Genomic DNA, 17032 nt, shown 5'->3' with positions numbered 1-17032 from the left:
ACTGGGCTCACATCTTGTTGAATTGATAAAGATGTTGTACTGTTGATACAGCCCGAAGTAGTTCTTTCTTAGATTATGTCACAGAAAATATGTTTTGAAATCTGCCTTGGTTAATATTGAGAACCCACATGTGAAATGTTGGGTCCGGGGCAGGTGTATAGCTTTGTACTCAGGCGTGAAAGGCTTTCCCCTGATAAAATGTGAAATGATTGGGTTGACGGGGGACATCTCCGGGAGTTTAAAGTACCTGAGGACAGAAATCTCAGGATATTGGCTACCATAGGTAATCGCTGAAAACATAGCACACAAATGAAAACCTCCTCCAGCTACAGGCACAAGAACGTGCTTTTCCCCAACTCAGTGTTGATGTAGTCTTTGGGCATATGAAACCAGAAGCACCCTGTGGCACTTTTTTTTCTGTTCACTGGTTAATGTAGTGAGTTTTGTTCAGATGCATATTTCTTTTGAATCATGTACAGATTATTCTGCCTTTTCTGGGTTAAAATGCCCCTTGTTAATAGCGGTTTTCTTTTTCTGGTTACAATTTGATTTATATTTGTTTTGGGAAAAATGTCAGCATAGTATGACAAAATTGAAAAATCACTCTTAAACTCATTACCAGGAGAGAAACTTTGTTTTCATTTTCCGTGTTTTCTTATATTCTAATGTGCATACATTTTCTACATGATGCCGTAATAGGCCTACAATGCATCTTGTTTGTTTTGTAGTAAACATTGTGACATGTTATGAACATTTTCCTGAGCTGTTTTCCCGTTTAGCTTATGTTCACCATTTTCTCTTTACATATAGTACTGTTATAAGTTTTATTTTATAAGTTATGAGAGGATGGGGATTGAGCTGGAGACATGAACGCCTGAAATTAGGCTTTTATTAGGGGAAGGGGTATTGAGGACGGGGTGCTGGGCTGTCTGAAATAATGGCGAGAGCAGTGGGGAGGGACTGGCTGGGTGAGGTTTTATATGGGCAAGGGTTATGGGGAGGTAAGGGTTATGCACAGTGGAGGTAGTTGTTTGGCTGCAGCCAGAGGTGAGGTTTAAATCCATCTGCAGGTTTGGATTTCCTGGTGGGGAGAAATACAGGTGGGAGAGCTTTATGGTCGGAAAGTTGGGTCTTTGTTTCCCTGGCGTGATTTATTATCTGCTGGGAAGAGCCATTTAGGGTGTGGGGTTAGGGCCTTTATATCTAGCAGGGAGCTCTATCAAGTTAAACTGTTACCTGTAATCATACTAAATTATGTTGTCCTATTCAAATTATAGTGTGAGATAATAGGGTGTTTCAACTATTATATACATTAAGTAAAAACAGATTTGTTCTTGGCAGCACTGGAGATCACACCCAGGGTCTCAGGTGTTCCAAGCCAGTGCTCTCCCCTCGAGAGTGTCTCCAGCCCAAGACATTTCAAACATGTTAAAAAGTAAAAAAGGAAAATAGAGTGATCTTCTTCATAGCCGTCATCCAGCGCCCAGTTACCAGCAGTATGACAGTTGCAGGTGGAGTATTTTAGAGCAAATTTTAGTTGCAAGGATGTTTTGACAGTAAATGCATCTGTGGATGTGGGTTGACTGTCCCTCATCAAAAATGCTTGGGACCAGATATGTTTCAGATTTCACACTGTTTTGGATTTTTGGAATATTTGCGTAAACTTTACTAGTTGATCAACCTTAATTTGAAATATTCCAAAATGTGAAGCTTTTTGAGCATTTTGTTGACAATAAAGAAATTTTGGATTGTGGAGTTTGAGATGAGAGATGCTCAACCTGTACACTCTGCATATCTCTAACTGGTAAAGATTTAAAAATAAAATTTTAAGTTTTACAAGTGATCTACATGAAATAGTCATACTAGTCTCTCCAGAAAATTATGCAAATTTAAGACTGATTGATTTATATCCTGCAAAAGAGGCTATCAGGATTCTTCTAGGTTGGACATAGAATAATGGAGTTATTTTGCTTTTAGGTGGCAAAAAAATTATCTCACTGGATCCTCCAGCTCGTTTCATTGTCATCCTTGCTATCATGATTTAACTGCTCTAATTTGTGTGATAATGTTTTCCAGAGTGCAGAGTGTCTCTCATTCCTTTGTTAAAGAGGGGAAGAAACAGGCAGCCCTCTGTTATTTCCCTCTTTGCCTCCCAATGGAAGGTGAACATGGTTATGCGCATGCTGGGTAGACCTAGCAAGCAGCTCTCTGCTCTCCCTACAGCAATGTCGCTGTTTGGGTTTGAGTTGAGAATGTCCCCCAAGGCCTCCTGCACTCCTGGGCCAGGCTTCCTGAAGGTGAAGCCTCATGGAGGGAGTGGGGGAGCTGCGCTGTTGTTCTGATGTGAGTCTGGTTGGAAGAGTCAGGCTCTGGGGCAAGACCTGGAAGGGTGCATGTCCCACCCCAGCTCCTTGTTTCCTGTCTCCATGGCATGAGCAGCCACCTTCTGCTGGTCCCTTCCACTGTGTCCTTCTTGCCTTGAAGGCAAAGAACTGAAAATATGAGCCAGAATAAATCTTTCCTCCTTTAAGTTGCTGGGGTTGGGTATTTTGTCCCAGTGTTGAAGAAGATGAGTAAGATAATCCCTTTTGGGGAGACTTGTTCCTAATCAGCAAAGTGTAGGACACTGATATTCAGTGAATATAAGTAAATCCTTGGTTTGCAAGTATAATTCATTTGGGAACATGCTTATACTCCAAAACACTTGTTTATCACAGTGAATTGCCCCATAAGAAATACTGGAAACTCAGATGAGCCACTCCAGAACCCCAAAAATTCATTTAAAAATGATTATAATACTGTAATATAATACAGAATAATAGAGAAGATACAGAATATAAAAGAAAAATAAACAATTTAACCTGGTCTTACTTTTGAAAACCTTCATTGCTGTTACGAGGGAGAAGAGAGAAGAGTATTATTGTATAGGATGACTTTTGCTATCATCGTCTGATGTCTTTTGGCTCAGTGGCATCCTTTCCTCCCTTCTTTCTTTGCTTCCTTCTTTCCTCTTTGTCTTTTTGTTTTTCTTTTCTTTCCTCAAGTTCTCACTGAAAGGGAACAGCGATGCTCAACAGCTAGGCCACATACACCGAGAGGTCCAACTGGAGATTTTATTCAAGGGGTGGGAGTAGAGAGAAAGACCAGAGAGAGAGACAGCAGAGATAGAGAGCAGAGAGAGAGAGAGAGAGAGAGAGAGAGAGAGAGAGAGAGAGAGAGAGAGAGAGAGAGGGGGTAGAAGAGAACAAAGACAGGAAGGTCCTCTTATTGGTTTTGGGCTGGGCTATTGCTTATTTAGGAGGAGTGGGCTACTTTTAACCTATCACAGGCCAGGTTGCCTTTTATGGGTTCAGTCCTGCAGAAACAGGTTTAACTTCTCTGGACCGCTGTGGCCTTGGCGGGGAGGGAAACTAAAGATAAGAGCATGAAGTCATTCTAAGAGCCAAGAAGCACCAGGAAAATGCAGCCTGTGATGGCGGCGTCAGGTCCCTAGCACTCACTACGTAGCCCATGCTGGGTTTGAACTGCTGGTTGTCCTCCTGCCTCAGCTTCCCAGTGCTGGGATTATAGGTATGTGCCAGCACACCAGGCTGGAATCCTCTTTTTGTGCATCTTTAGCAAGGAACCTATCCAATACTTTTGTTTCCTCTGAAGGATTTTGTGGAAATGTGACATTGCATTGTTCTTAAACAGATTCATCACTCACAGTGCTACAGCCTTATTCGGGTGTTGCTTTCTACAGAATTTTGCACGTTGTTTCCCACGTTTTGCCATCTCCCTAATCTCATTTGAAGTGAGCGCTTCTGCCTTTTTCTCCTCCTCCTCTGCAGATGAGATCTCTCCCATAACTTCTTGCTGTTGGGCGATGATCACCCACAGTAAGAGAGAGGGAGAGAGGGAGGAGGGAAAGGGAGGAAAGAGGGGGAGAGAGAACGAGTAGTGCACCAGCCATTGGCTTGGTTGTGGTCCTGTGGCATTTAGTGTCACATACTAGTATTGCAAGACATCACTTGTTTGTCAAGGTAAATTTAATAGAAATATTTGCCTGTCTTGCAGAACACTCACGGAACGAGTTAACTCATAATCCAAGGTTTTGCTGCATTGAATAACACAAATTGCAAAATTACCACACATTTGCTGATTTTGCAGCCTCCAAATTGCATTTTCTTTGTTGGTGGTTTTCCTAATCCCTGTCAAATGGTGAATCCAAACTTCAGGTAATCTCTAGGGCCAGTGGATGTTTCTGTCTGTAGAAAACCACGTGGCCACTTGTGGTGGCACATGTCTGTAATCTCAGCACTTGAGAGGCCGAGGCAGGAGGATTGCCAGTTCAAGGCCAGCATGGACTACTACACAGCGAGAACTTGTCTAAAAAAACAAAAACAAAACAAACACACAAAGAAAACCACTTTGATCTCACTCATAACATCCATGTTTCTGGTACATTGAAAAATCTAACTTAAAATTCTTGGCCTGGTTCCTTTCCTCCAAAGTATGTTGCAAGTGTTAAATTCCAGTCATAAAACCTAAAGTCAGAAGTCATTTATTTTCATTCTGGTTCTCTTGTGTCTTGCTCTCTGTTCTTAGCTCTTAGGGGTGTTTTATTTTATGCCAAATCTGTTAGAGATCTTTTTTCTTTATTAACCACTCAATTCTGTGTGTTTCTTTTCAGTATTTGTTAGGTCAGGTAAAATTCTAGCATTTCATACTTTTTCTTTTCCTGTAATACCTTTTAAGAAAAGAATGTCTTAAATTTTTCTACTTTTCTTTCACCTCCTATATGTATTAGTTTGCTATGGATGCCATAATAAAACAAGAGAAATGCATTCTTCCCAGTCTGCAGGCCAGAGTCTGAGATGGAGGTGTCCTCAGGGCTGGTCTCTTCCGAAACCCTGTGTGCTCAGTCGGTCTTCTCTCTTCCCGTGGTCTTCTTGGGGTGCATTTCTGCACCCTAAATTCTTCTGGTGAGGATACCAGTGAGAGTGGATTAGAACATACTCTAATGACTTTCTTTTTACTTAGTTGCCTCTTCAAAAACTCTTATCTGCAAATACTATTACATTTTTGAGATATTGCAGTTAGGATACAAACTAGCTTGTAATATCTTTTTTAAGAATCCTATGAGGGGTTTGTTTTTTTAAATTGGAGTATCTGTTGGTGCTGAGAAAATGGAAAGGTATGTAAAATTGAAGCTGAAGTCTGCACAGACTGTCTTCTGTGTGTTGGTTATCACGAGCATGGTTCTACATATTTTGAAGGGATGAGACTATAATCAAAATAATTATACTAGATTTAAATAAAGACCAAAAACAAGTCCATTTAAAGGGCCCCGCTGAGCTATCATAGAACTTTTAATTCTGAAAATTCAGGTGCAGTGTGTTTGATTTAAAGGTTTGACTGTGAATGTGGGAAAAGGGAATACATTTGTGTGAAAAAATACATAAAAACCACTTTGGTGAATCTTTCAGATCGCAGTTGTATTTTAAAAATATTTTAAACTATAAAATATAACACCGGCAAAGAAATTGACATCCAGCCATGCATGGGTTGATCAGTCACTGCACACCAGCACCCCGCAGCCCTACCTGCCCACGTCCTGGAGCTTGGCCAGCCCTTCCCAGCTGCTTCTCCCCCGAAGCTCTGCCTCCTCCTCTTGGGAAACTTGCAGACACATCCTGACTTTCATGGTGGTCTTGCCCTCCTTTTATTTGTAATTTTATGGCTGAATCATGTATTTATAGTTTAGTTTCACCTGTTTGGGTTTTTAAAATAAGTTTTAAAATTTATCTTTCTCTTTGTTCTTCTTTGTAATGTGGTAGATGTTAGACTATGTTGACTGCAATTTTATGTTTAGAGTAAAAAGAATACATTTAGTGTTGTGTAAAATAGGATTGCTATAAAAACTGAAATGGTGTTATACTAAAGGATTTTTTAGGTATTTCTCTCAAATTTGGTTATGCATTTGGGCAGTTTTTCTGTAATGTCAGTTGCCCAGGGTAAAGATGTTGAAGATATACTTCTGTCCTGTCTTAAGTGTGCTATTTTTCTTGGAATGAATATCTCAGGAAAGTAGCCTAGAATGAATTTTAGGACACTAGGAGAGGAATAATAAGACTGTTTATATACCAGGGACTTGTATCCATGGGGGAGGGAGCAGATTTCCTTGGTTTCAAAAAGTACAACCAGACATTGTTGTAGATACATGATTTATTCTATTACCAATGAAAGAATATGACCAGTCATCAATAACATTAATTTTGAGGCAGGTGCAGTACTATTGAGCCAAATCCCAATGACGTTTTGATAGCACTTCTTGTTAAATTATTTGATCTCTTATGATAATCATGTGTCATGGCCACTGTCTATTTTTATTTACTGAAAGTATTTCTAAACTACTGTGATTGAAGGTTCAACTTCAGTCAAACGAAGTGGTTTCATTTGATTAAATTAAGTGCATTTGATTTGCTTAGAGAATCACGGTCTCCAGGTTGTACTCATGTTCCTGGTGGCGATAGAAAGACACACAGGAGAGCAAAGAGTGTGGGTCAAGCCTGAAGTCTGAAGATGGGTAAAGGGATTGGAGTGCTGTGTGTTGGAAGCGGGCGTCAGAAGAGAAAGTGTCTGCTCACGGGTGAGAGGGAATTGTGACTGCTGGGAACCTTTCACTCTGGTGAAATGCAGTGTAATTTACATTAATCTATGTTTTTAGATGAACTGAAATGGCCACTGTCATTCCTGGAAACGGAGTTATAGGACTGAGAAGCAAGGAGAATGCCTGAGGTTTTCCTACAGAGCAGGCTCTGTCTTGCTGTTCGCGTCCATTTCCCCTCCCTGGGGCTGCAGCTCCATGACTCGTTTCTGACTGGGCACAGCACCATCTCCCTGCAGGAACCGGTGCTGCTCTCAGGTCTCTCAATTCCTTCTGCACTCATTCGTCTAAGTCAGACTTCCAGCTTGTTTCTTCCGCCTTAAAAAAAACAGGATGCCCTTTTTATCCCGAACTCTTTTTTATTGCTGTTGTTATTTTTTTCCCCATGATGAATATATCAACACTAGGAAAAAGAATATTACAGAGGGCAACCTCAAGAAATCACTGACAAAATTCTAAATATGATGAGTGTCAGGTCCGCAGATACTGCTCTGATTAATTTTGGAGATACTGGGGACCTGAATGGCATTGATAGAAAGTTGCCTGAGATCACTATTTGTATTCAAAATTTCTCTTGTCTGCTTTTCTAGATTTCTCTAAGGAATATAATTCCTAATAATAATTCAAAATGTTAAAAATGATGTTACTTCATATATCTTTCAGATGTTTTGTGTGTAAAAAAAAAAACCCACAGCAAATCATTGTTTGATGTGATACAATATTGTAAAAAACGTTTAACATATCCTCTTACAAGGTGCATTTTTCTCAAATTCCTTTGCATACAATTGAATAGTATAGAAATGCTTGAATTCTTTTTTGATCAGGGAAAGTACAAAAAGAGCTATTGAACTGTCCAAGTGTCTCACATAAATGTTGCCGCAGAAAAACTCAACACCGTGGTTAATCTTCATTTGCTTATTCTGGATATTGAATTTCCTTATTGATTCTCAAAACTCTATTAAATGTGCAGAACCTTTTTCTTTTAAATGTTTGTTTGTTTGTGTTTATTTATTTTTGGTACCGGAGCTTGAACTCGGGTCCTTGTCCTTGCGAGGCAGGCGGCAGAACCACTGAGCCAAGTCCCCAGCCCCTTTTTCTTTCTATGAAAGAAGAATAAGCAATTAAGAAAAGAAAGATCAGGCTTTGATGTGCAGTAGGGTATGTTTCATGCGTTAGCATGGGACAGTCTGAACCACCACACCAGTGATGAATGTTCTGAAACAGGATGGATTTTCCTTTCAAGAACCTGATTAGGTTGACTTTTTGTTTTGGAGGCTGTCTTTGAGATGGAATCTAAGCAACAGCCACTGTTGCCATGTAATCTATTCTGAGGCTTTAAAAAAAAAAATCTCATTTTCCCTGTTTCTTTTTAGAACACCACAGCAACAGCATTTCCCCTCCAAAATGCATTTATTTACAACTGTACCTTACATTTGAGAAACATGCTTTCTGTCTTGAACTCTCAATACAGAAGTCTTTCCACAGACTCTTAGATAGACTTTTGGAAAATACTTAGTCACCTAGACAGTAAGTGAGTTATATGGCTACAGAAGGTGATTTTTTTTTTAATGGTTCTATTTTTAGAAATTGCCACTTAAGCTCCCAATTTTATCATCAAATTTCAAATTCAAGTCTCAGGCATTTTCCTTGGAGATATGGAGGTGTAGAGGCTTCTGTGAAAGTAAAGAATCTCAGTGATGTGCACTTAAGGCTGCTAATGGACAATGTCAACGAAAGACCACCATTTGACACTTGCAGGGTTGGCAGGAGGATTGTGGCAAGTTTGAGGCCAGCCGGAGACCCTATCTCAGAAGACTGAAAAAAAAACAAACAAACAAACAAACAAAAAAACCCCCAAACTCTATATTTATGTTTTTCTTTTCCTTTCTATTTTTTTGGTACTGGGGATCAAACTCAGGACTTTTGGCTTGCAAGGCAGGTGGAGGCACCACTGAGCTAAATCCCAAGCCCTTATTTATGTTTTCTGGGAGATGACTTGGAAAAATTAGATGACTGGAGAAATCTCTTCTCAGCTCCACTCTCTGAAGTTGTTTGGCTATGACTTAATACCAGTTAATCAGTTAATAAAACTAGAAGAATGTAAAAGTACTGATTTGTCAAAATATTGTCTTCATCTATTTACCTTTAGTAGCTACAGCTAGAGAAGCTTTAAATTCTATTATATTTTAAATCTTAATATGCTCCTTCTAAGGCAAAAATCTTTTTTGGAGGGTGTTGAGACAGTGTCTCACTATGTAGCCCAGGCAGGTCTTGAACTCTTTGCAATCCTCCTGACTCAGCCTCCTGCATCCTGGGACTACAGGCCACCATGCTGGCACAAAATTATTTTTTGAAAAGATCGTATGTTAGTGAGATCTAGAGTTATTAAGAAACAAATATAAAGTAGGGTTGATTTTATGATGGCAGACTGCTAATTCTTAGTTGCATTTCAGGAATGGTTGTAGAATTAAATTCAGGGTTGTCTTCTTTAGCAATGACTCTGCAATTACAAATAGGGCCAGCACAGGACATTTGGGTTCTATGGGTTTGTGCTGCTGCCTATTTTCAAATATCTTCACTCTAAAATAATGCATAGTAGCAGAAAGACTCAGTTTTCTCTGTTACTAAGGTAAGAGAAAAGATGTTTTTCCAGAAGTATTTTAAATCTTGAACAAAGCATAGCCAAGAAAAGCATATTTTTGATAGTTTGTGTATGAGAGTCCTAGGGTGATGTCATTGATTCCTAGCTACCAAATAGTACTATCTTGTAGAAGAATTTTGCTTTTACTTGCTATCTATGATCTTAAGCTCTGTAAGTCTTATCTCAAGGGCAAATAACTGTTACCAGTAGCTCAGTCTTGTTACTTGAAAGCATTCGCCTCTTTTCCTTATCAGTCCAAACTCACTGTTTTTCTTTAAGGCTATTGACAACATATTTTATTCAGTTACTGTAGCATTTGTCTTAATGGAGTTAAAGAATATGATGATTTTCTGTGCTTCTGTCATTCCTAAAGTTTTCTATTTTTACAAATTAATAATTATTACATCCTTCTAGGGCTCATCTCACCATTAAGAGAGTTCCTGTCTGATATTATCTGTACCTCCTTGAATCTGATATCCTGATGGAATCAGTACTAATAACTGGGCCGAGGAGTGATGAGTAAGAGTACTAGTAGTGGTTGGAGTAATAAACACATGTATGGCATTTGCCATGCGCTGGGCACTAGTCTAAGTGCTTTATGTAGTGTTAAATCACTTAATCCTCTGGCATGACATTATTATTCTCATTTTGCAGATGAAGAAACTGACAACAGAAAGTTGAATTCAGAGCTGGGGATTTAGTTCAGTGCTGCTGCTACCTGCATCACAAAGCAAGGAAACGAGTTCGATCCCTGCTACCAAAAAAAAAAAAGTGTTGAATTCACTGGCTCAAGAATTTGAGGATAGGAAGTCTGGTACTAGAATTATATTTTCTGTATGGAACCAATCATTATAGCAGAAAAATTAGAATGCAAATATTTAACCTACAACACTTACAATTTGCCATTTGCAGTTATATCTCTTTGAGCAGTTATTTTTCAGTAAACCATAAATTAAAGACACAATTGTGTGGTTCAGGTATGTCTAAGTTATTCTACTACAAACTTTCTATTATTCCAAGGAAGATCAGATGCAGTGTAAGGATGCCCTGTTTTTTTTCCAACTGTTTATTTGAATAAGCTGGGGCTTATTTTTAGTTCTTCTTTGTTCTCCAAGAAGTTGGATGTGCATTGCTTATGATGGGGGAGCGCTGTGGGTTCTAAAATATGACTTTGAAATATGTTACTGCCTTGCACATGGCAAACACATGGCTCCATTCTTATGCCTCTCTGTTGCTTATGTGTAAATATTTCTGCATCTGGAGAAAATGTGAGGTTCTATGGGCACAGGGCAACTAAGCCCAAACATGGCATCTTGCCAAGTGACAGGACGATTCTTGGTTGTGTCCTTTCCATGCTTTAAGATATCCCCTCTGACACACACTTGCCCACGCAGGAAGAGAATAAGATCTATATAAATCTAATAAACTGAGAAAATGTTTGTTTCTTTCTCATTATAGCATTGGTTCCAGGTGTGTCTCCTGAGTTTATTTTTGTCCTCCTCTTGGCTTCTGTGTATTCCTGTCTTCCCGGCAGGCTTATGCAGACGTGTGTGCCTCTGCCATCTTGTAGTCGGTATGGTTTCAGGAAGCTCTCGGGTTTCATTCTCTTTGTATTAGAGGAAAAAAAATTCTTTGGGGGTTAAGTAAATTTTGGTTTCCCTTAGGGCTGAATTAAGGTTGTTGTAGTTTCATCATCATGTGTCATGCATCAGCTGTCTTATGGCATTGGAAAGATCTTGAGGGGTCTGAACTCTGAGGCAGGAAGGAAATACTGGCCCGATACCAGCTGATAGTCTTCCTTGTGCTGGAGTCAGGAAAATGAGCAGTGACAGCTGCCGTCAGCAGGGGTCTCTTTCTAGGCTCTGCTTGCAGCCTGTTTGAGTAGAAAGGCCTCTGTATTTTCTTTGTGCTGTAAAAAATTTCCCCAATTAAGTCTCTAAAGAGTTATTTCAGTTTTTAATATTTAAGATGTTATCCGTTGACTTAAAAGACATTTCAGGATAAAAAAAACCCTAAGGTAGCCCTAATGGAATTTCTATGTATAGAAGTAATTAATTGTTTCTTAATAGAATATCACTTAATTCTAATTATAAAGCCAGACTTATTATAGAATGTCTTTGCAGATCCATTGCCATTTATTTTCAAAATCAAAGTGAATGATTAATTGCAATTGAACAGTAAGTTATAGAGTGCCGTTTTTAGCTAAGTTTTAACTGGTTTGAAGCAAAATAAATATCACAAATGATTCCTATGGTGATATCCTAAACTATAGTTATTTTCTTGTTCATTAATAAAAAATTCTTATTTTCAAGTGAATAAGCGGCTACTAGATCAAAATAACAAGAACAGGTAGTGAATAGCAGCGGAACCTTACATTAGGGATTTACAGCAGAAGAGAAACACGCCCAAGTGCTCAGATGCCCTCTGTGTTTCACTGAACGTGAGCTGAGCACTCACCGTGGCCAGGTGTTGGGATGCAGTTATGTACAATACATGATGCAGTTCTTGCCCCGGGAAGCTTATCTTTTAGGGGTCACAGGCATGATACAAATAACTACCCCAAAGTCTTAAAAGTTAGAGGAACAATAAGTGCTCAAAGAAAAGCGCATGTTGCCCTGAGGGTGTTGATGGGAGACCGGAACTAGTCTGGATGGTCAGAAATGTACTCCTCAGCTGTCCCCACGCTGGGAACTGAACCCAGAGCCTCCTACCTGTTAAGTTGTACCGGTGAGCTATACCCATAGTCCCAAGACATTTTTGATGAAATAACGTAGCTCTGAAGTTTGAAAGGTAAGTCATGGGCAGGTAGAATAGCAGTAGAACTAGCAGTGCCAAGGCCCAGAGCCCTGCTGACAAGGAACATGGTGGATGGGAACAGAAATAAGTGGAGAGGTGGATATTGGGGGCTTGGGGTATTTGGAGCCTAGGAAGCAGAGGGCTGAAGTCGGAGTGCCGCTATCCAGCCTCAGGAGACAGGACTTGTGATGCCTGTGGATGTCATATGTTGATCGATGCTTGCAGCCTTGTTCTCTCCTCTGTCAGTAGCCTTGGCAATCTGAAATACGCTCTGTCTGGGGAAGCCAGAGGGCTGACTAGCCTGGTAATTCCCAGTGGGGTCAGTAGATACTGCACGTAACAGGCGGAGTTTTGGACAGAACACATACTCTCTGCTTCATGTCATACTACCCTGCTTGCTAAACAAGAAATAAAAAGAAGTTCTTGAGTCACGGTAAAAGATGAGACTAGTCATTTGTTTTGTTTGTAAGTCCAGGGCGTATGTGTAGTACGGAGAAAGTAAAGTATAGCTGCCCAATCTTGTGGCTGCCCAGGTCACGCTGAGTGCAGAGGAATTTTGTGTTGGGCCACATGTAAGTGTATAATATAGTCAATGTATATAAGTAACAAAGCTTTATTTTTATATTTTATTGTAATAGTATTAGCAATATGCAAAACTGTGATACTTTTTGTGCTTCCTGTACCACAGCTGTTAAAAAAACTTTTTTACTTGTTAAATTATTTTAAAAAATAACACAAGTGCACGTTTAATAATTAAGTAAGAAAACTTACATATCTGAACTGAATATGGTGGCTCACATTTAATCCCAGCAGTCTGGGAGGCTAAGGCTGGAGTATTGAGAGTTTGAGCCCAGCCTGGGGAATTTAGTGACTTAGATCCTGTCTCAAAAAAATAAAGGGGGGCACTAGGGATGTGAAGGCCCTGGGTTCATTATCCAGTAAAATAAATAAGTAAATACATAAAAAGGAAAGAGAAAACATAGATGTCTGCTTAATGCCAATAGGTGCCTGAAGAGGTGCTTATCTTGTCTGTCTTCACAGGTGTGTGCACACACATGCAGGTAAGTTCAAATACTATCATCATTGCCAGCAGCATTCTACTCACCAAGTTGCACAAGTGCCTGCAGTGTATGTCACCGCGGGTTCCACGTGACTGACTGTGCGTGACAGGCACGAGAGGCAGGGCGAACACGGCTGCCCCCGCCCCTGCAGTGTTGCTACCCCACAGTCTAGTCCAGGATTGAACACCTCAGTGGAATCATGAAAAATGTCAGTAAAAATCATAGCTGAGTGGTAAAAGTTTATGATCCTGTAGGGCCAAGTTATTAGCTGTCTAGGGTCCATGGCCAAGGCTGGACTTTCCTGCAAGTCAAACTTGGAGACCAAGAATACTGTCAGGCCTAGATGGAGCTGCATGCAAATCCTGCCCTTGCCAGTTGGTGTGGGTGTGGCTTTCCTTACTCCATTTTGTTAGGTCTTCTCTGTTTCCTCCTGAGTTAAGCAAGCAGAAGAAACGTTTAACCAGAGATTGGGATATGGAATTGCCCTATAGGTATTGGTTCTTTTTGGTTTTCTGTCCTTTATAAACTCAAGTTTATTATCTACAATTGAATATTGGTTCTGATAGCATTAGTGAGGGAAAGTGCCAATCTGTAGAGGATTTCTGGCTAGTTCTTTGGTGGCTCCTGCCCATTCTTACTGTGACTTTCTGAATCTGCCCATGACACAGGCTGAACATAGCAGCAGCAGCCTTTCCCTCTCATTTGTTTGGGGACAGACTTCTGTCCCCCTGAACTGTAGACCGCACTGGGTGTTGCTCCAAGGGAGGCTCCCTGGGGAGCCTGTGCTGCGCCCACACTCAGAGTTGAGCAGAATGTGCGTACCTCGGAGCGACAGAGATCTGAGTGAGAAAAGCGAGCGAGTGAGCTATCCCGGTGTTGTGGAGTGGCGTGGTCCTCTTGTACCGACACTGTGGCAGTGTGTAGGGCAGAGTCCCGATTGGACAGGTCTGAGCGAGGTGATGGTCTCCCCTGCTTCCAAGACTGCAGTGAACAAAAGCAGGAAAATTAAAACCAGATGGCGAGCCTTATGCTCACCTGATGCCGAGGTCATCTTCTGCGCAGATGCTCACGCCCGTGTGTTTCCTTCCCGAGGTGTCTCAGAGCCACTTTTAAATGAGTTTTAAATTTCAAGTTATAAAATACCAGCAATGGACCTGCAGTAAAAATGTCCATAATTTTGAAATTTCGAATATATCAAAAATTATATAAAATGTCATAAAAGATATCCGTCTGTAGATTTAACATATATTAGTGCTTTGCTGTTTTTGTTTAGAAAAATGCTGTTTTGATGCTGGATTGAATCCAGGATCTTGTGTGTGCCAAGCACAAACTCTTAACCTGAGCCATATCCCCAACCTTGCTTCAATTCCCTTTTATTGTTTTAAAGTCCGCTTATTCTAAATCAGCATGTCTCCTTTTTTGCTTTCTTCATGCCTTCGCTCTTTATCCATTTGTTTTTTAAAAATACTTTTTCAAAAAGCCAGCTTTATTTTCTTTACTAGTGTTTACTTTCCATTAACTCCTTCTTTTTGTCATTTCCTTTTATATACTTAGAAAAAATCTTTGTTGTCCTTCTATAATTCATTGATCTCGATGTTTAACACATTGCCAATCTTCTTGTTTTAATTATTTTTTCCACAAGCATATGAAAATGTAAAATAGCTCTGAAGTACAATCTTGTTAGCATCCTAGAAGTTCTGCTACATAGTTCTTTGTCTCTCTATATATTCCACAATTTATACTGTGGCTGGTAAATGGCTTAGGTTTTTAGGACCTTTTTAATTGTTTAAAAATTTTCTATTTAGCATTTAAAACATTACCAACCATATAAACGTCTCTTTTGTTGGTCTTTAATTTTATTCCTTTGTTGTAAGTACAGTCTACAAGATACTCATTCTTTGGAAGTTGGCCTTGTGTTTAAAGGAAAAAAAGATTGGTAACATTTGTTTTTTAAAAATAGCTCATAAGTCATGGACCCAACAGGGACTCTGTTTCGATTCCCTTCTTCATTTTATATAAAAATAAGTTGCGGAAATGAGGAATGATCAACTTGTGACCATAGAAACAGTTACTGGAAACAAAAGCACTATATTTTTTCATACTCAGCTTTTTTTTTTTTTTTTTTTTTTTGGTACTAGGGATCAAACTCAAGACCTTGTGCTTGTGAGGCAGGCGGCAGCACCACTGAGCTAAATCCCCGGCCCATCAGCATCATTTTTTATTAGCTACAACCTTAAATATATAGCTGCCTTTCCTGGAGGACGTTGTTTGAGAAGTTCCTCCTTCAAAAACTGATCCTTTGTTTTTTCCTTTAAATCAGCCCTGAGTTAATCTGGAGTTATTCAAGGAGGGGTGAAAATGACCACTGAATGCTCTAAGGTTTTGTTGTTTTGTACTGGGGATTAAACCTTGCCTCTCACTGAGCTACATCTCCAGACATTTTTATAAATTTTATTTTGAGTCCGGGTCTTCCTAAGTTGCCTGTGCTAGTCTGGAACTTGTGATCTTCCTGCCTCAGCCTTCCGAGTAGCTGGGATTACAGGTGTCTGCCTCTGTGCCCTTAGCTGTGTGGGATTCTTGAGCACAAAGTGTTAAGTCTCAAGGTGTGGGAGAGAAGAAAGATGCTGCAACATGATTTTCTTCTGGCTGCTAGAAAATGTTTCTGGTTATCTTTCCTTCTTCAAAAAGGGAGTGGACAGAAGGATGATATATGAACAGAAGTGAAAAATAAAAGAAAATACATTCATAATCAAAATGGAGAAAAACAATTCTTGCCCCCTCACCTGAGATCTTCATATAGTTATAGTTTATTTTTGGGGGGAGTTCCTTTTTATTTTATTATCCTAGGGCCGCTTGCTTGTTAGGCAAGGACTCAAACACTAAAGCTAACCCCCAGCCGTTTGTTTTTTAATTAAGAAAATAGCATCAAAAATCTTTTCAGATGAAACAGAAATCTTATTCTTTTATTATTGGGATACCAAATATATTCTTTACGTGAGCATAAGTATTGTACAGTCAGTTATATTCTTGGTAATATTCAAGCATCTATTATGGAATAAGGTTTTAGATAATATACATCCCTTAATATTAAAAAAATCCATATAGAGCAGCACATTTAAATTTTATTATATTTTATTTAAAAGGAACAACAATATAGTGGTTTTCTGGAAACAGTTACAATTTCATGAGTTTACAATGACATAGTCAGTGTATGTCCTCCGCATTGATTTTCTGTTGTCCCAAATGAGAACCTGATAAGGATAACCTGTGCCTTACAGTAACTTGTGCTGAGGAGCGCTTTGTGGAAACCTCCAAATTTGAGTAGCCTGAGAAGACATTTGTTACATAAGTGCATGTGTAATGATTACCTGACTGCTCAAAAATAATTTTTCTTGACTATTCTGCTACTAAAAATGAGCAACTTGGGAAATTGTTTCACTTAATAATAAAATGGAAGGTTTAGTTTTCCATGTGTAAAAATAATGACAAGTAGTTTATACATGAAATTGTAGGAAACTAGAATGGCAATAGCTCCGGGTTACCTTATTTTTTTTAGCTTTCTTTTTTTTTTTTTAAATTTTTGGTACCAGGGATTGAATTCACAACCTTGCGCTTGTAAGGCAGGTGTGGTGCCACTGCGCTAAATCCCTGGCCCATAGCTCTGGGTTATTCAGGTGCAAGTTAATCATGTTGGACAAATGATGCCCTGGTAAAGACCTCCAGTTTATACCTCTGAGCCCAGCTTCTTAGAAGCAAAATCCCTGAGTGGTGAATACAAAAATATGCTTCGCAGTGTTCAGAGAGTGGACAAATTGTACTGGGTGAATAGTATTCCTACAAAATCCACACCCCCTGGTACGAGTGAACATGACCTTGTTTGGAGAC

General features: G+C 39.5%; 1 protein-coding gene across 15 annotated transcripts in view; it reads left to right on the top strand.

The window, feature by feature from the left end:
• Positions 1-17032, top strand: part of Adam22 (ADAM metallopeptidase domain 22) — a 198934-nt gene that overhangs the window by 90034 nt on the left and 91868 nt on the right. The gene's annotated exons all lie outside the window — the stretch shown is intronic.

This window comes from Fukomys damarensis, unplaced genomic scaffold, assembly GCF_012274545.1.
Source record: "Fukomys damarensis isolate Sample0158 unplaced genomic scaffold, DMR_v1.0_HiC HiC_scaffold_4, whole genome shotgun sequence".
NCBI lineage: Eukaryota > Metazoa > Chordata > Mammalia > Rodentia > Bathyergidae > Fukomys > Fukomys damarensis.
The sequence above is the reverse complement of the archived record's forward strand: the minus strand, read 5'-3'. Positions and strand labels throughout refer to the sequence as shown.